Here is a 19,552-nt window from a genome sequence, read left to right as displayed (position 1 = left end):
GCCCTTCACACACACACACACACACACACACACACCACCCCACCCCCCCAGGCTGGGGCCTGCCTAGAGGGAACTGGGGAGGAGAGAGAGATGGGGCAGACGCCCCTGAACAGACGCAGAGCAGCAGGGGCGCTCTCAGGGCTCCCTGCTGCCGCCCTCCTGTGCCCCCACGTGTCTCTGCCACGCCCCACTCCACAGCTGCCTCCATCCCTGCTCACCTGGCCTGGCCGCCTTCCCTCAGGGGAACCGCCCAGCGGGCACCACACCACACGGCTGCCCAGGAAGGCGCGTGGCCTCCTCCTAAGACTGCAGTGAGGGAAGATCCCTACAGTCTTAGACAACATCCCCCCCCTTTCCTTTTCCAGCTTAATTACGGCTCTGGCAGAGAGGGCTCAGCTGGTGCAGAAATCCGCACTCCGAACTCGCTGGCACAAAGGTTCCAGACAGACAGACCTGGGGAGCCTCTGCTCCTGGACTTCGGCTGGGAGATGGAGACTTTTTAATTAGAAGTTGTTATTAATGGGAAATGCTGCAAATTAAAACTAGGCCTCCTCCCTCTCCCTCCTTCCTTCCCCACTATATTTATCTCTGATCTCAATTAGAAAGTTCAGGGACTCGCTGCTGCATAGAATTTGTGGAGATGGAAGCTGCTGGAGACGCCGGGAGGAGGCTGAAGACAGAAAGAAGCGCAGGGTGGAGGCTGCAGAGGGGAGCAGGGGCAGCCAGGGCCCAGGGGCAGGAGTCCATAGCCCCGAGCTCCAAAATAGGTCCTGGAACTGGCCCAGAAAAGGCCTCCTCAGCCTTTTCTGTCTCTAACACTGGTGACAAATGTCTCCACTCCTTTGCAAGGAAATAACTAGTCACCAACACATGGACGAGACATCAGAGGTGGCTACGCTCTGAAAGGGACTATGTCCAGGAAGAGTTAGTGACATCCTCAGTTTGGTTTGGCTTATACATTTTCGGTGAAAAATAACCTTATTTTTTCCCAAGTGCAGAGATGATGTATGCTTGTTACTCTAAAAATTCACATATTACAGATAAGGTTAAAGTAGAAAAGTATAAAGTACAAATAATTTGAAACCTCACCACCTAAAAAGATCTACACTGTTAACAGTTTGGGAGAACATTCTGCTTCCTATCCATCTCTGTCTCTCCCAGTTTTATATCTTGGGGATAATGCTATATATATCAAATGTCCTGAGGCATGCTTTTCCCTCAGCAAAATATATTGTGAGATATCTTTCTATAGCAATCCACATAAATCTATGTCATAATTTTTAATGGCTACATGGCATTCCATTCTGCGGGTGTATTATAATTGATTTAACCCGGCCCATCTTGGTGGTCATTTGGTTATTTCCAGCGTCCATTCTTAGAAACAGCTCTGTGCCTTTTTTAAAAAAAAAAAAAAAAAAAGAGCTGAGCTAGGACTGGCCAGCATTGCTCCCTCCATCCATCTGCAACGAGGGACTTCCCAGAGTCCAACAGCTCCACCTATGGGCTGGAAGACCCCAGAGCAACAGCATCTTCTCAGTGACCCCTTTGCCCAGAGTTGGAAACTCTAGGGCCTCCAGCCCTTAACCTTCCACCTGGTGGCTGTGGAAAGTTGCATGATTAGAGTCATTAGAACAACCAGCAAACTTCCCCTTGTGGGTTAAACCGCTAGGTGGACCTTCAGATGGACAATACCCCAAGCCCAGCACTCTCAATCTGGTTTGCTATGCTTATGCTATCCAACCATGAGATGGTATTTGGAAGCATGACCATGATCATTCAGTTCCACCAAAAACAAAACAGAAGATTCAGAATCAGAAGGGGGAGGAGGAGGGAGAGGGCTTCAGAACTGGCTGGCCCAGCAGTGACTCCCGAAACCTCCCCCCCTCACTGTAGCAGAGGTGAAGTGCCATGGCCTCCCTGAGCCTCACTCTCCTCATTTGAAAATGAGAGTCCTGATCCCTCCCTTGCAGGCTTACTTGAGAATTAGAAATAATGTGTTGAGATTCTCACCACGTGGTCAGTGCAGTGGTAGTTTTAATTATTATTATTAGCATTATTAATAATAGCAATATAACAACAAAGGATTACTAACAAATTCTCTCACTCGTGCCTTCTGCTGGTCTTACAGGGAATATGTACAGGACATGGCTCTGCCCCTACAGCAGGCACAGATCTATGTGTTGGCAACTCTCCCAGGAAGCAGGTCCTGACAGAGGTACGAGGTGGCTGAGGAGAGTGAAGGAAGTCTTCCTGGAGGAGGTGGCACAGAGGATAGAATGAAAGGAATGTGCAGCACAATGAGAGAATTTAGGAATCAGAGGTCAGAAAGGGATCTAAAGATCATGAGGCCCTTTCCCATGTTCCCACACTTAACTCACAACCCGCTCCACAAGCTTCTGCTCTGTTTGCCCAACTCCAGGGATGAGTCTAAACCACACCTGGAAGGCACCACTTTCCCACTGCCACCAGCTTAGAATTAGAAAATTCTCGTGCACAAGTTGAGGAAGCTCTAGGTAGGCTTTCTGAACTGTCGGGATGATTAAATGCAGACCTCTGAGGGGAAGAGAGACTGTGGAGTTCCAAACAGGGGACATGACCACAGTTGTGCGTGGTTTGGGTTGTAATCTATCAAAAGCAAGGGCTAGTCAAGATGACCAGTTGACCTCCTGGCTACATCAGCCTCATGCCCCACATTTTATGGACATGCCATCCACCATCTGTGTCTCCAACCCAGGCTGAGGTTGAGCTACTGCTGAGAACCTCAGAGCACAGCCATGGTGGCCAGTGTGATGCTGAGGGCAGAGAGAGGGATTGGGACAAGGGCGTCCTCTTCTCTCCATCCATGCCACTGTCCCGGTGAGACTCTTACTGCCTCTTCTATAGACTGCCATAGTGACAATCTCTCTCTCCAGCAGTCAGTCATCTTCTTTCCACTCCAAGCCTTTTCCACGCCACTGCCAGATTAATCTACTGCAGCTGCTCCCCAGTCAAAGCCACCCGTAGCTCCCCACTGCCTGTGCAATGAGGTTCAATCTATCAACCCAGCACACAAAGCTCTCCATTATCTCACCCCACCTCTCCCTCTAGCTCTACCCTCCTCTTCACACACAGAAATGTCTGATGTCTCCACATGTGACCCAGGCTTTCCCACCTCCTGTCTCTGCTCAGATACTGCCCCCTGTTAGCAGTCTGTCTCCTCCAGATTTCCACATATCCAAATCCTACCCCTACTCCAAGGTGACAGCTTTGCTGGTCACCCATTCCGAGGGATCCTTCTCTCCTCTGGCTTTCACTGTATCTTTCAAATGGAAATTAGCATTTGAAATCTTTCATAAGCATTAACGATTCTAGAGGAGGAGCCTTGTAGACTCCTCCTGGGGACAGTAGGATGGCTTTCTCACTGCTCTGAACACCCACCGTAACAATGACTACTAGGTGGTGAATGTTCAGGACACATCCCTGGGTCTTTGGTCATCCTCTGGCACTCATCAACTATGTGTCCTCCACTAAGTGATGATCCAAAGCCTCAGTTTTCTCATCTGTAGAATGGGGCTAGTAACACCTTCCCAGGGTTACTTGTCAATCCCAAAGCTAATGAACAGGATCTCATGCCCTACGACAAAACTGGTGATCAAAGGCACAGAGACCTCTAGGTAAATTGTGTGGAAAGGAAGAGAAAGAACCAAAACAGGTCCCTCCTCTGGAATCTGGGCCAAGTTTGCTGCCTTCCCCAAGCTTATGTTCTGGGAGGTGGGTCAGGGGACCACTGGGAGGCTGGAGGCTTTGCTTCCTCTCCCTTCTGGAGATCCCAGTCCTCCAGCCTCAACAGCTGGAAGCCCCACCCTGCTCCTACTCCTCTCCCTGCTTCCCACCCAGGGTCTCAGGCCTTGCCTGACCCCTGCGGGGGGACTTGGGCCCCCAGGCAGCAAAGCCAAGGTGCTCACTCTCCCCAGCTAACAGCCCAGACTCTGCAATCACCCCTTGTCTGCTAATTGCTCGCTGCTATCTCTCCCTCTCTGCAGGAATATCATTGCCAGCAATTAGCACAAAGATCCTTCCCCACTCTAGTTAAGATCCCAAGCTGCAGTTAAATGCTCCCAGATCCCATTTAAATGATTTCAAATGCAATTCATTCTGGCTCATTAAATAATTCCAGGGCTGGCTTTCGTTGCTTTTACCACCTTAGAAACCTCTCTTTCCAGAAAAGAAAAAAATGAGAAAATAAAAAAATGAGGGACGATTGATAAAGGGAGACCGTGTGGCCTGGGAGAAGGGAGAAGGTTGTCCTGGACTCCCCAGGCCTTGCTTTGCATTTCGCTCCCTCCCTGTGGCTCCCGCCCCAGCTCCCCTCCTGCTCTCTCCCTCCACCCTTCTCTCTCGGAAATGACTTCACCTGACAGCTATGGATTTAGAGCTTTTTTTGCCAATTACTTATGCCCAGTGAGAAAATAGGTTTTTAATGTCTGTCCTTGTTCCGCCCAGCCTGGCTACCTCTCCGTGAAGTGCGGCCACAGCCCTCTTCCACAGCAGCCTGTGCTCCCTGCCCAAGCTGCCAGGCTGGAGAGCACACAGCGAGGACAGCTGGAGGGGACAGGGATGGTGGGGGAGACCGAGGATCAGTTCCCAGGGGCAGCACTAGCGACTGTACCACTGAGGGTGGACCAGCCCATGGGACCCACATCTCCCCACAGCCCCGTTCAACACTCATTCATTCATTCATTAATCACTAAGATTTACTGAGCACTTACTATATGCCAGGTACCAGGTAAGCATTTTACGAGTATTAATTTCCTAAATCCTTGAAACAACCCTGTGAGATAGATGCTGTTCTTAAGGCAGTTTTACAGAGAGGGAAATTACACTCCAGAAAAGTGTAATAAATCACCTACAATCACAGGACTAGTAAATGCCTAACGTGGGGCTTGAATTCGGGCACGGCTGTTCCTGGACATACATCCCCATCCAGTGCACCGCCTTGTGCTTGGTGATCTCCTACCTGCAGGGCCCTGGCACCCCTGGGGAGGCCTTGGCAGGCTGGGTCCCTGCCGCGTCACAACTCACATTCTACTTGGGGAGACAAATACTGACACTCCTTTTCAATAACATGGCGCATGGTCTGGTGAGGGCTGTGACAGAGGTTTGTGCAATGTGCTGTGGGGACCTGGAAGCAGAGCCGTCTGTTCTGCCTGGGGAAAGGGGAGGCAGCCTGCCATCCAGCTTTCCAAGGTTAAGGAGGAAATCAGATGAAGGAGAGAGGGAAGGGCATTCCTGGGAGGGGAACAGCATACACAAAAGCTTGGAGGCTTGAAAGGGCCTCGCACAATTAGGTAGCATCATCCCTGGCAAGATGCTAGCTGAGGGGGGCAGGGATCTGTTGCATAAATATTCCTCTAGAGTCCTGGGGTCACTTGCTCTACCCCGGCCTCCAGCCAGTGCACTGTCTGAAGACATTTATGTCACAGATAGGTGGGGAGATGCTCCTGGCATCTAGTGGGTAAAAACCAGGGATGCTGCTAAACATTCTGCAATGTGCGGGACAGGCCCACAACAGGAATTATTCAGGCCCCAAACCTCAATACAACTGAGGTGGCAACTCTGGGGCCAGAGGAGTGATGGTGCCATGTCACTCAGAGCAAAGCAAAATCAACCTAGTAGGTGAAATCAGAAAAGGGTTCATGGAGAAGCGACTTTTGAGCAGCTCGTAAAAACGGATGGGGTGGGCATGTGGGGATGGGGGTCAGACATTCCCGACAGATTAGAGAACGTGGGCCAGACCCAGAAGGTGGAGAGTGAGGGGCGTGTTCAAGGAACTGTCCTGTTTGCTGTGGGCCATAAGCAGCAGGCAAGAGAAAGGGGCTAAAAACACTAGTTTCAGATTAGAGCTTCATGAGCCTTAAGGCTACTGGGGATGATTCAGTAAGGCCATGGGGAGCCAGGGGAGGGACTTGAGCATCAGGAGACAGGACTGAGACACACTTTAATTCATCAGGTCTAATTCATTGATCAGGAAATGCAGGTAGAGGCTGGGGGGAGGGGGACCAGTTAGGAGGCCCTTTTGAGGTTCCTGCCGACCTGACCGGCCGCAGTGAGGGGAGGACAGTCCAGGAGACTGGGCAAGGGCGAGGAAGATTGGGAATTGCAGGGCTCTGGATGCTGACCACAAGCGGATGGAGGACGAGAAGCGATTCAAGAGGACTCTCCATCTCCGGAGAGCAGGGAGCAATGCGGGCCACAGAAGAGCAGCAGTGGGGAGCTGGAAGGCACACTTCCCACTGATCATGTCCCCAGGCCTCGGGGAGAAAGCTGGCAGGCTAGCAGCATGGGGCCCCTTGCTCAGCTGCAGTCTCAAGGGTGGTGCAAAGGGAGGACCCAGGAGAATGCAGCAGGAAGACCCGTTTGAAAGGGCCTGCAAGGTACCACCTGGGCAGAGGAAAGCAAGGACTGAGCACTCAGGTCTGCTCAGAACGATGCTGATGGTGACAGTAGCAGTAACAGCAGCTCCCGTGTATCGGGAGTTGACCCTGTGCCAGGCCTGGTGCTGAACACGTAACACAAGACAGCCATAGCTGAGCCTCATTTTACCCACCAGACAGTTGCCTGGGAGACACAAAAACCAAGCTCCTGTCAATTAATTTAAAATTTAAATGTAATTTGATATTTTAGTTTGTTAAAACAAGCATGCATTACTTTTGCAATTAAAACTATAATAAATTTTTTTAAGTGGAAACTAAGATTTAGGCACAGATATACTCACTATGGTATAGAGAGGCGTTTGCCATTGGTGGCTCACCAACTACGTGCCAGGCACCGCACTGTGCTTCACATGCAAACAAACAGCTATTTTCTCTTTTATTTATTTATTTTTAATATGTCTTTATTGATTTCAGATGGAGGAAGGGAGAGGGAGAGAGAAACACCAATGATAAGAGTCATTGATCGGCTGCCTCCTGCATGCCTCTGCTGGGGATCCAGCCGGCAACCCAGGGCATGTGCCCTGACTGGGAATCTAACCTCGATCTTCTGGATCACAGGTCAATGCTCAGCCGCTGAGTCGTGCTGGCTGGGCACTACTGTCTCTTTTAAAAGCAGAGTTTGCTTTTAATGAAATGTCATATAATAGCAGTTTAATAAAATGTTTTGAAAGAATCATTTACTTGGTCCCAGTTGGAACTGGAGGGCACCGACTAGGACTGTGCCTCAGGTATAACAAGTAAGAAACAGCAGACATGAATCTGCGTGCTTGATCAAGCTGGGCTGGTCTCGAAAATGAGTAGATGCCCAGCCGGGCATGGCTCAGCAGTTGAGCATCAACCTAGGATCCAGGCAATCAGGGTTCGATTCCCGGTCAGGGCACATGCCCGGTTGCAGGCTTGATCAATGACTCTCTCATCATTGATGTTTCTATCTCTCTCTCTCCCTCTCTCTGAAATCAATAAAGATATATTTAAAAAAAAGAAGAAGAAGAAGAAGAAAATGAGTAGATTTGGGCAACAAGAAATGGGGCTGGGGCTGTTTCAGCCCCTCCTGGCCCAGATCAGGTCCTGGGGGCTGGGGGAGTTGAGTCCATGACAGGGGACTGAGGCCCCAGGAGGGAGTCAGGAAGGGGGGCACTGAGTAAGGGGCCAAGGAAGGCAGAACAGGAGAAAGTTTCTGTGACCCCAGAAGGACTTCACTGAAGGAGGACTGCAAAACTGCCCTAAAAAAAAGAATCTCCAAGTCTGTGGCACACAGTGACAGGCACGCCTTCGTCACTCATGAGTCAGAGGTTGGCTGGGGCGGCTCAGCTCCACGTCTCTCACCCACCTGCCTCCTAGGAGCAGTGAGCCAGCCAGCCGGGTTTCTCTCAAGTCAACACCAGAAGCTCCAGAGGGCAAGACCAGTGCACGAGGCATTCCAAGTTCCTTCCAGCATCAGGTCTGCTCACAGCCAACCAGCCCAAGCAAGTCACATGCTGAGCTGAAAGCCAAGGAGCAGGGATATTTACCCTCTATTTTGTGGAAGGAATTCCAGGGCCTCATAGCAAAGCCTGGAGATAGGCAGGGCGGAGACTGAACAAAGGGTGGTAGTCAGTCATGCAGTCTCAGACCAGAAACTGCAATTTCCTACCCTCGCACATGGGACATGCTTCAAGTGGCCCTGCGGTGAGCTTGGAGGGCCCTATAATGGAAAAGGACCCTCTCCTGAGAGGGCGATGGGCTACAGGAGAAACAGTGGCCCATGAGCTGGGAGCCTTCAGTCTTTTCAACGTTCTTGGTGCTCAACCTACTGAGCTTCAGCTTCACTGGACACTGACCTAATCCCAACCTTGACCTTAACCCTTTGACACTGGCAATCACCTCCTTTTCTTCTTTCCAGAACATCGTCCTCTTACTGCTTTCATCCCACCCCCCACCCCACCCAGACGGTTCCTTCTCAGTTTCCCACAATGGTTTCTCTTCCACGGGCTGCCCGTGAAACGCTGCCTTGAACTTCACTTCTCACTGTGCACCAGGCATGAGCTTCAGAGCACCTATGAACACCAAGAAAATCACTTGACCTGCTGAAACTTTTCTCTGTATTTCTGAATGCAGGACTCATGGACTTCATGAGACTCATGCAGGGGCTCATGGTTGCCAGCAGGCCACCAGCCACTGCTCCGTACTCTTCCGGGCTGGCCCCTTTCCTCCACCCAGTACGACTCAGTCCCACAGGCACCTCAAAACAATTCCACGACAAACCCTATTATCTCCTCTCCTCATGGACCTCCAAACTCAGTGATGTCATCATCAATACGATGACATCCTCTACAGAGACTTCGCAAAGTTGTGTCTGCATTCTGTCTTGCCTTCCAATTATTTCTTAAATCCATACTTTCCCCTCCATCCCAACTACCCTGCCTCAGCATGAACCCAACACTTCTTATCTGAATATTCTCACAACTGGTCTTCTTGACGCCAATCTCCCGGGTCCATTCTCTTCCGTGATATCAGTGGTTCCTTCTAAAATCCAAATAGGATTATGCGCATCTCCTGCCTACAATGCACCAAGGGTCCACCATTGCTTTCAGGATCAAGTTTAAAGTCCTAGGCAGGGCATAGACTCTCATAATGAGCTGGATCCTGCCTATGAATCCAGCACCATCTCTCACAACAAGCACCGTGGCCAACTATGTGCAGTTTCCAGAGCATACCATGCTTCCTTTCACCAGTACGCTGCTGCTCCCTTACCTTCCTCCCAAACTTTCATTCCTCCTGTAAGATTGAGTTTTGACATTGTCTCCCCCAGGAAGCATTCCTGGGCCCCAGACTGGGTAGGTGCCCCTTCTCTGAGTTCTAACAGAACCAAGGAACTCATCTGCCATAGCTCCAATGAGGTTGTATTGTCCACTGATTTATAAATATCACATGAGCAGGGATATTGTCTCTGCCTCACAAAAGTCTTAGAGCATAAGATACAATAGCAGGTGTTCTATAAGTATTTGTTGAATGAATAAATAATAGATGAATGGATGAAATGTTGGTTGTACCTCTTACCTGTCTGGCGATACTGAGTAAATCTTGTATCTCCTGTGGGTCTCAGTTTCCGTATCTGCAAAATGGAAATAAGAGCCTAATATTAACATTGAACAATGAAAGGTGGCCCATTCACACAACTGAAAATTACATAATAAAAAAATGTTTATCAAGACTATACAATAATGTAGAAATGCATAGGATATTAAAGTGAAAAAAGCAGGAGAGAAAACTAATGTAGACAGTGTGACTACAACTATATTAAAAAAAAAACCAACTGTGCACACAAACACATTCACACACACAAAAGACGGAAAAGACATGTACCAACGTTTGTCGTTGGGTACTGTGTCCATGGGTAATTTCTCCTTCACTTTATAGCCTAATTTTCCCACACTTTCTTTAGAGAACATGCATTACTTTTATGATGAAAAATTAAACTTTTTTACCAAAAAAAAAGAAAAGCTGTTTCTAAGAAAGAAAAGAAACCGCATCCGCCTCACTTGGCAATGGGTTGCACGCCTCCCGGCCCCCTCTCTGGGAGGTGGGTATCATGTCCCTCCCAGGCCTTCTATTTCTTACAGATCACCCCCTACACACACACACACACACACACACACACACACACACACACACACACATACACTCTCCGTCCCTCCCCTGTGCTCGCAGGCAGTGCTGAGCTCCAACGCATACTGTGGGGACACCTACTGATACCATGCCTAGAATGACCTCTGTCCCTGTCACGTGACGATGGGAGGAAAGGCAACGCCGGTTCAGGTACTTCCTCAGCCGCTAAGCTCAGCACAGAGGAGACGAGCCTCTTTCTGAAACTTGCTGTGAGAGAACGCACTCTGGGACCAGCTCTTTGGGACTACCCATTTCAAGGCCTCACCCTGTGCCCTTCCATCCCAGTCCATCTCACTTAGAGCTGACGCACTGCTACATCAGAGATATTTTTCTAACTCGAGTTGGGGGGGCTTCCAGGAAACCCACATGTCACCCACTGCTGGTGGGAACGGAAAGTGGTACAATCTCCCCGTTAAGACGTTTGACAAGTTGTATGTCACCCTGGTTTCTACTTGTAAGCATTTACTCAGGAATGTGGCAAGAGCTAAAACTCAAAGAATGTTCAACAAACACTATTTACAATACTTAAAAATTGGAAACAATGTAATTTCAAAACTAGAATTGATTAAATAAATGATGATAGAATCATAGAATGGGTTGCCATGCAACCATTAAAATTACATGGGAAATGTTTGTGAAATATTGTTAAGTCAAAATGCAGATTACAAAACAGTCTACACATATGATCCCATCTTACAGGATGTATAAATGTATCCTAAATGTGTCTATAAGCAGAGCAAAGAGACTGATAGGATAAACAAAAAACTGTTAGTGGTTATTTCTGGGTACTAAAATTTCAAAAGGCTTTCCTTCTTTTGGCTCGTATCTATTTTCTATATTTACCGCAATTAGTTTGGATTGCTTTTGTAACATGGAAAAAAATATTTCAAAGAGTCATGTTTTTTACAATCTTCCGGTTCTCTTGAGCCATGTTATCTTCTAGGTCTTGTGCTGCAATGGCCCGTCTTTACTTCTACTCAGGCCCAGCTTCCTAAGGTGGGAGACTCCCATTTTCTAGTAATTTCTGCTTTATCAATCAGTTTCTCCTCTGTTCAAGGGCTAAAGTAACAGGGCCCATGTATTTCTCCGAGTGCACCAGCCGATGAATTTAACACTAAGACAAGTCAAGAAAGCATTAGATGGCAGCTTGTACTTAGCGGAATTTCTAGTTGGCTGGTTGTCCCCACCCCAAGCTGCCCCACTCTCAGTCACCACACAAGGCCCCTGTCCAAGGGGACAAGCAGAGACTGAGCCTCAGTCCTGGTTCTGCCCATGGGCAGTGTGCCTGGTGCAGGGCTCTACCCTTAAGGCGGAGGGGTCCTTTTTAAAATTCACAAGGCAAGCATCCTCTTGCCAACCTGGGTGCCTGCAGTGCTGAGCCTCCTAGAGGGGGTGTTTTTCTAAATTACACAACAATACTGTGGGCTAGCAGTGCCCTTCTCTCCTGCAGTCTGCATCAAAGAGCCGACACGGACTTCCTCCATCAACCCAGATCTCCTCCTTTCTCCTATAATCTTCTCAAATGCTCTCCAACTTGCTTCTACCCTGAGTCCCTCTGCCCTCTCCTGCAGCAAGCAACAGCCTTGCATTTCACACCATGGAGTAGCAGTGGGATGCTGTTCAGGTTCCCCATCCTGGCTGATTTTGAAAGTCCAGATGCCTCAGCCACACCTCAGACACACTAAACCAGCACCCCTGGGGTAGGATCCAGCAGGGCGGAGAAGCACTGGTTTACTAGAAACTACTTGAACTTTTTATTTTTAGGTGTTTTGGTTTGTTTGCTTTAAAGTCTGGGTTTAAGACTCAGTTCCTCTGCTCATCACCACACGATCCTGGACAACTTACTTTTTTCCAGCCCAGTTCATCGGCTATGAAGCCACCAGATCCACAGTTTCTAGTCAAAACTATGCTGTAACCCATAAGCCCCATAAATGTTCTGCCACCGGCCCTGAATGAGAGAGTGAAAGAGACAAAGCCTCTCTGACCAAGACAGGGAGGGCACAGGAGTGAGGTGCTGAAACTCCAGCTCGGCTCGCCGGGCCGTGAAATCGGGGCTGGGAATAAAAGGCCTCGCTGCCCGGAGACCCCTCTAGTCTCCTAGAATTGGTATGCGACACAGGTGCACAGCTGGCAGGAACACAGGCCTCTGTGCTTCCCGGGGCTCAGAGGGACTGTGAACTGCCTGACTAGGACGCCATTTGTTTATTCCAGATTCAGGTCGTAGGGCTCCGAGGATTCGCTGTTATTGCCACTCCCTCCTCACACTGAATCCGCACTTACCATGAACCTCGCTCCACCACTTGCCAGTTGCTTAAAGAAGCGTACCCTCCCCGAGCCTCAATTTCCTCCTCTGTACAATGGCGGTGATAATATCCGCCCTACTCTCCTCACAAGGGTTTGTGAGAATCCACTGATAACGTGTTCCTGAGAGTAATCAATAAACTCTATTATTTTAGCCGAGTTTGTGTTAGGTCTGCCCAGCCCACACCCTCCCGCCCTGGGACCCTGTGTTCACGGGGGCTGGCTCCATCACCTGGCCATGCTCATCGGCTGAGGGACGGTCATATGACCTAAGCGGGCCAGTGTGCCTTTCGCTGGTTCTAGTGAGGAAAAAAGTTCTCTTCCTGCTGAAAGCCATCTTGTCCCCACAAGAAAAGAGGCCTTCCAAAGAATGACAAGACAGAGAGAAACAGAAGGAAAGATCTTTAAAGGCAAGTTTCCGATGATGTCACTTGAACACCTGTACTCATTCATTTGTCCACTCATTCTTTCATTCAGCAAGTTATTGCTCTATCCATGTCCATTTCTGGATGCTTGGCATCAGGTGATGAACAAAAGAAAAACCCCACCCTCCTGGAACTCGCATTCCAGCAGGGACCCCAGTCAATAGATGCCAAGTTGCTACATAATATAATGTCAGGAACAATATAAGTGCTATGAAGAAAAAATTAAGCAGGGTAAGAGAACGGAGACTGAGGGCAGAGGTGATTTAGACAGCGGGATGGAATCCTGCTCCACCTCTGGGCCTTTAAGCATCATGAGCCCATAAAGTATCATTGTGCTAAGTCAGCTGGAATTGGGCTGCTACCAGTTGCCACCAGGAGTCCTGATACAGCTTTACAAATGTAAGGACTGGTAATGATGCTAATGAGGATTATTATAATAGCAACACAGATGCCTCTTGAGAAGTAACTGGATCACACCCCTGGGAATCCATGTCTAAGATATTTATGACAATGGAACAGCGCAAGGACAGGAAGTTATCAAAAGTATTCTCCATAGAATTAAACATATACAAGGGTCACTCCTCTGGATTCATCCACTGCATCAGTTCACGTGAAAGTCAGAAATCTAACCTTACAAAATGTGTTTAGATGGTTGGAGATGTTGATGAGCACGCCAAACACATCATTAGACTGGTGGTCTGTGGCCAGATGGCTACAGCAACATTGCCAGGACTAATGCCTGTCACTCATGTAACCTGAAGGGGAACTCTAAAAGCACTGGGAACAAGGTGATGCAAGAGCGCTCCCCCCCCCCCCCCCCCCCCCGCCAGTACCCAGCCTGTTGACCTCCTGCAGTTCTTACAGAGCAGTTCCAAGCTGACAGCTGCAAACTCGGACCCTGCATGGCCTGTGGTCAACAGTGGCAGTGCAAACGCCCAATAGCATCATCATTCCCACACAAGTTTTCTGAGTTTGGGTCCTTCAATTTTAGATTCCTAACACCCAGGAAATTCTTTAATGTTTCGTAAATCCCCCCCCCGCCCCGACACACACACACACACACACACACACACAACCTCTAGAAGTCTTGTGTGATGACCCGTATTTAAGGGATGCCCCAACCATGGGGTCTTCCCAGCTTGAGCTCTTTCAGGGACACTGGAGAATCCTATATCATTTGGAAGCATAGGCTGTTCAACCGAACAAAGAAAAATGGCAAACTGGATCTTCTGTCATTGTCTCCTGGGCTGCCGCACCCACACTGTGAATAATAATCGCCTTACTCAGATGAAGCCGTGTGCAAGCCAAGATGAGCCTACTCAAAACACAAGTCAAGTGCTTCAAGCCTTCCCAGAGCTGCTGGGACTTTCTCGTGTTTCTCTCCCCAAAGCGCAAGGACTGCTGCCACACTGCATGGCCTGCGGGGGAAGGGTGTGAGTATCACTGAACTAGGCAGCATGAGGCCCTTCCCGAACCTCCGCAGGTGAAGCCTCTGTAGCTGGGCTGTTGAGGGTGTTGCTCACCAGGATGGAAAGGAGCTCTGCAGAGGCTACATTCTGTCCCGAGTGCTCTCGTTATGCTTTTGGCCCTTTTTGCACCAGAATCTTGACTCCAAGATACATCTGGTCTAATATAAAATGTTGGAACACGGGATGTTAAATGAGGAAAGAGTTCTATGGCCAAGCAAATTTAAGAAATACTAAGTTTAAAAAAAATATTTTCAAGTAATAATACAAATTGGTTAGGCAGAGCCTCTCAAATGATAATACATATTGTGAATATCCAAGAGCGAGGTGTGCCAGGATTCCCACAGTTATCTTACCACAGAAATGGAAGAGGTGGAAACACCTATGGACACCCCACGCAACACAATCTGGGACAAACTGAACTGTAACAATATTCAGTAAAAGTCTTTATTCCCCAGACATGAGGATTCGGCAGGAAGCAGTAAGTGAGAATGTTTGAATTCACACACTATGGAAAGATATTAAAAGAGATCATACTTTGGAGTTAACTTAAGTATAATTGAATGCAACAAACTACAGAGTTTTAAAGAAATTCTCTAATTATAAATTTCCAATAGGTGGATGCAAACAAAGCTGCAAAACAAAATCCCACCAACTCAGCCTCCCGCCAATAGATGGCGATAGGTACAGTGCAAAGTCCTTCCACTCTTACCACAGAGTCCTTGGTTAGAAGTGGCGATCTTGCTGGGGATGGAAGAAACAGGAAACCACCAGCACGCTGGCCATCACCTAGCATCCTATCTACCTCCTGACTTGCCCCTCTTCTTCACTGAGGCTGTGAGCGCCATGAGGGCAGGGTCTGGCACACAGTGGGTGCTTAACAATTGTTTGGTAGGTTGAGGAGTAAGTGGGTTACCCCCCTTGAAGTCCTGAACAAAGTAAACATTTCACTCTGGACCAAAGTGGGCAAGAATGTGGGGAGCCAAAGATTCCCCCCTTTAAACTCCCATGACCCCTGGTCTCCCAGCGTCCTTCCTCCCTTAGAGACTCTGGGCTCTTCTCTCCAATTCTGGAGCTAAGTCTGAGTTGGCAAAGGGGGCAGGTGCTACCCGCCGGGAGAGAAGGAGGAGCCGCTGTCTCACTAGGAGGGGCTCTGGCCAGCACAGGGGGCTGCGAGGCAGATGATGCAGAGTTTGTGAGGGAGGCTTCCACTGCCCCCAGCCCTTCACCAAGCTCAGTTCTGCCTCCCTACCCCCGCCCCACCTCCTACTCAGAACTAGTGACTAATCGCTCGCATTTCTCTCTGACTTGCGTCACCCAGCAGAGAGCGGGTGGTTGTTTTTACAGCTTATTCTTCCAGGGACTCTAAGTGACATTCTGTAAGTGCTCTTCCCTGCCTTGGAGCAGCACACCCTCCTGATTCTCTCCCCCTCAATCTTTCTCTCCCCGTCGCTCAGTTTCCCCTTCTGGGGCCTGCTCGTGAGACTAGAAATGGCTCAGAAGGCAGGGGCCGGCGGACAAAACAACAGAGAGGCTTTCCTGCCCACTGACCCTGGGGAGACCCAACAGGGGACAGCCCCCTCAAAGGTACCCCCTACCCTGCAAGAGAGGTCCCAGGCTGCATAGGAGTTGGAAAGCCACACCTGGGCTCCTTCCTCCCTCCCTTCCTCCCCTCTAGAACATTTTCTAAACATCAGCTAAGTGCCAGCCCCAGCACAAAGTAGCAAGCAAAACAAACACAATTTCTGCCCTGGAGGTGATGGGTAGAGAGGGAGGTCTGTCAGTAAACTGGCTATTATAACACAATGGTGTTTGCTACAATCTGAAAGGCTAGGGGACCTATGGCACTACATCGAGTAGGCACCACAGCTAACCTGGGGGAGGAGAGATGATCACCGAGGCTTCCAGGAGCTGGTATTACAAAATGAGGATGAGATGTTGTAGGAATGGACACAAATAAAACAAAACGAAAAAAGCTATCATCATGGTTAGAATATAACAGAACAAGTGAAGGAGTGAGACAGCTCAAGCTGAGCCATCGGCAACCATCTGGGGGCCTCAAGTTCCTCCTCCATAAATGAGAGAGCTGGGCCAGATCACCTCTAAAATCCCCTCTAGTTCTAAAACTCTATTAGTCAGGATCTTCCATCATCAAAAAAAGGCGGGGAGGGGGGTCAAACAGCAATATAGAGAAGGTCTGTCAAGTGAAAGGGGCAGTGGGCTTGGAATCTAAGGACCTGTATTTAATCCAGGCCACTTGCCACTTGTGGAACCTTGGGCAAGGCAGATAAGCGACTTGAGCCTCAGTCTCCTCATCTGTAAAATGGGATGAAGATGTTACCTATTTCACAGTATTAAGAATAGAATATAATGATAATGAGAGAATGTATTTGCAAGTATGTATTGAGTATGGGAGTGACTAAGTACTGAGCTACCATTGCCAGAGGTGTGTCTACTGGCCCACAGAGAATGTTAAAGATATAGGGATCTCTTTGCAGTTTGATTTCCCAGCAGGGACTCTTCCCATCAAAAGAAGGGGGTGTGTAAAACCCCAAACTGCAATGTCAGAGAGCCTGGGAACACAGCCACCCGCCAAGCATTGGTGATCTCGGGACTTTTCTTCCTTCCTGAGAAGACACTGAAAGGATAAGGAATCGTAACATCACAAGACCCTCCCCAGGTCACAAAAGACTTCCCAGCCCAAGGGCCACAAAGCTAAAAGCAGGTATCTCAGCAGAGTGGACCATGGGGACAAGAATACAGAGGGGCACTCAGGCCAGAACCCACCGACAGTCTCAAGTCCACTCGCTGAGAGGCCTCACCGGCTCCTCAGTGAGGATGCAGAGACCAACACCAGGACAACCCAGATTGTCTCTGCTCGTGGGCCTCACAGCTCAGCTGTCACAAGAGTGAGCCTTCCCTGGAAATAGTTTGGACAGCATCAGAAGTCCCCAGGTGAGGGAGAGCTCTTGTCCCATGCACTGCCTGGGCGAGTGGCCCTGCCTGACAATTACGGTCAAGATTCCAGTGCCAAGAGAGAGCAAAACCAGGCGAGCCGCTCCCTTCCAGAATTCTGTCTAGGGCTGTGCTGCTGTTAAGAAACATTTAGCATAGCATTTCCAGATCCCCCCTTTCTGGGCCACATGGTAAGACTGTACTTCCTCACATCCTTGGAGTTCAAGGTGGCCATGCGACTCGTGCTGACCAATGAAATGTGAGCAAAGTGACGTGTTATTTCCAGGTGGAAGCTGCATAAACCACTGTGTCATCATTCGCCTTCACTCCCCCAGTCCCACTGCCACAGAAACTGGCAACATCCCTAACAGTAACTATTTTGTCAACATGAGTCCTAGAACAAGGACAACGTGTTCCATTAGACCCAAGATGGACCTGAAAAGTGAATAAGAAATAAATCTTTGCTGTGTTAAGCAACTGAGATTGGGTGTTATTTGTTACTGCAGCATGAATTTACAGTGACTGATACACACATATCACAGATAAGGAAACCACGGCTGAGATAAGAGAACTAACCTGCCTTAAGTAACAGCAAGATAGTGGCAAACCAGAATTGGGTTTGGGTGCACTCTTTGACCCTGTGTTCAATATTACAAAACGTTTTGAACCTTGAACTCTGCCTCTTTGGAACTAGAACTACAGAACTTCTTCTATCCTTGTCATGAGTCCCTGAGATCTCGGCTTCTGCCAGAAAAGAACATGTGAAACAAGTCAGTTCATGACTGTCTTCACTGAGTTGAAACCTTCTGGGAGGCCTGGAACCTCCCATCATAGTCAAAGCTCATGCCTTCAGTAAGCAGATAAGTCATATACTCTGCCTGAGTTTCCCTACTAATGGCAGAACAGAGAAGATAGCTTAGGTCACCAGCCCTCGCTACTTCTGTATTTAGGGCTATGAGAGGAGACAAGCGCAGGTATACCAGATGAACCAAATGATGTCTTGCACAGGGGAAGCCAAAGGTCCAGCCCACAGTGGATCACATCTGCCTTAGCCTCACACCAGACAACTAGGTAACTCTAGAGAAGCCCAAGGGGTCTGGGAAGGCTGGGAATAATTATCAAAGGAGCTCAGTCATCAGTGAGGAGAAACAGGCTGGGGCCTTAGAGAGAGAGCCGGGTTCAGCATAGACTGTTCCTCTTAGGAGAGGAACAGATCCAGCTCCATCACTCGGAGGTAAAAATAGCCCAGGATCACCGCTCTTGGCTTAGGCTGCTGGTCCGAGACTTAATGGAGGACTTGGGTGCACCACACAGCCAGCCTCACCCTGGCCCAAGCCTGCATAATGGTCTCCTGGGCAGCCTCTCAGACCTGTGGTTACTTATAAATGTTCTCTATAGGTGCCTCTAAGTTCACTCAGCTGTACCCAGCAGTCCCAGCAAGCTAGGGCAGCGAGATGGCCGTGACCTCCTGTTTCGTGGAATCTTTGCTTCCCAAAGGAGCACAGGCCTGGGCAGGCCAGGCAGGGGCTGGTGTCAACCAAGCACCAGATGCCAGCCAGGCAGAGAGCTGCCCACACAATTCTCAACTTTCCTACGGGTACCACACCCCCCAACTCCTTCCCATCACTCAACTTCCGGAAGATGGAGGCTGAGTCAAGAGTAATGGGCCAGAATTGGGGACCTCCCAGACCTCAAGGCCCCTGGGATTTCCACAGCCACCTTTGACTTTTCTTCAAACACTCCCACCCCCCCCCCCACCCATAAGTCTACCTAACTAGATTGCTATTATATTAAGATTTCCCACTTTACTGATCTGATCTAATTTTGTCCCTAGTCAATCAATGAAGTGAGGGGAGAAACAAAGGCTGGGGGAAGTTAGCTGACTGCAAAGCCAAGGCTAGAATCCAGATTTCCTAATCCCAGCCCTACAATCTGTACACCAAACCACGCTTTCTCCCACTTGCAGCAAAACAACTAGAATTAAAACCTAATCACTAGGGCTATGAGACAGATGAATGAGTTCCAAGCCTGGCTCGGCCGCAGAGCTGCTGTCACTTCCTTGTGCCTCAATGTCCCCACCCCTAAAACGAAGGCCTACTGAGAAAACATAAGACAGAGTGTGTTATGGTGTCAGGGAGCTGAGGAGGCTACAGAAATACCCAAAAAGTCAGGAACCACCCCCACTCAGTTTTCCAGACTGGAAACCGTCAGGAGAAAAAACAAGAATTCTCCAAAGTTTTTTCACACCAAACTTTGAAAAGTGGAATGTGGGTGTGAGCACTGC

General features: G+C 49.0%; 1 protein-coding gene across 2 annotated transcripts in view; it reads right to left on the bottom strand.

Annotated features, from left to right (window-relative positions):
* Window positions 1–15,396, bottom strand: part of NTRK3 (neurotrophic receptor tyrosine kinase 3) — a 326,297-nt gene extending 310,901 nt beyond the window's left edge. The window contains exons 1-2 of one of the 2 annotated variants that reach the window (XM_081124363.1): window positions 15,026–15,396; window positions 9,513–9,567 (exon numbers count right to left, since the gene is read on the bottom strand). The gene's annotated coding sequence lies outside the window, so the exon portion shown is untranslated. The remainder of the gene's footprint in view (window positions 1–9,512; window positions 9,568–15,025) is intronic. The other variant, XM_081124365.1, reaches the window with a different exon arrangement.
* Window positions 15,397–19,552: the final 4,156 nt, after the last annotated feature.

The sequence above is a fragment of the Miniopterus schreibersii genome, assembly GCF_964146895.1.
Source record: "Miniopterus schreibersii genome assembly, chromosome: 22".
NCBI classification, from domain to species: domain Eukaryota; kingdom Metazoa; phylum Chordata; class Mammalia; order Chiroptera; family Miniopteridae; genus Miniopterus; species Miniopterus schreibersii.
The sequence above is the reverse complement of the archived record's forward strand: the minus strand, read 5'-3'. Positions and strand labels throughout refer to the sequence as shown.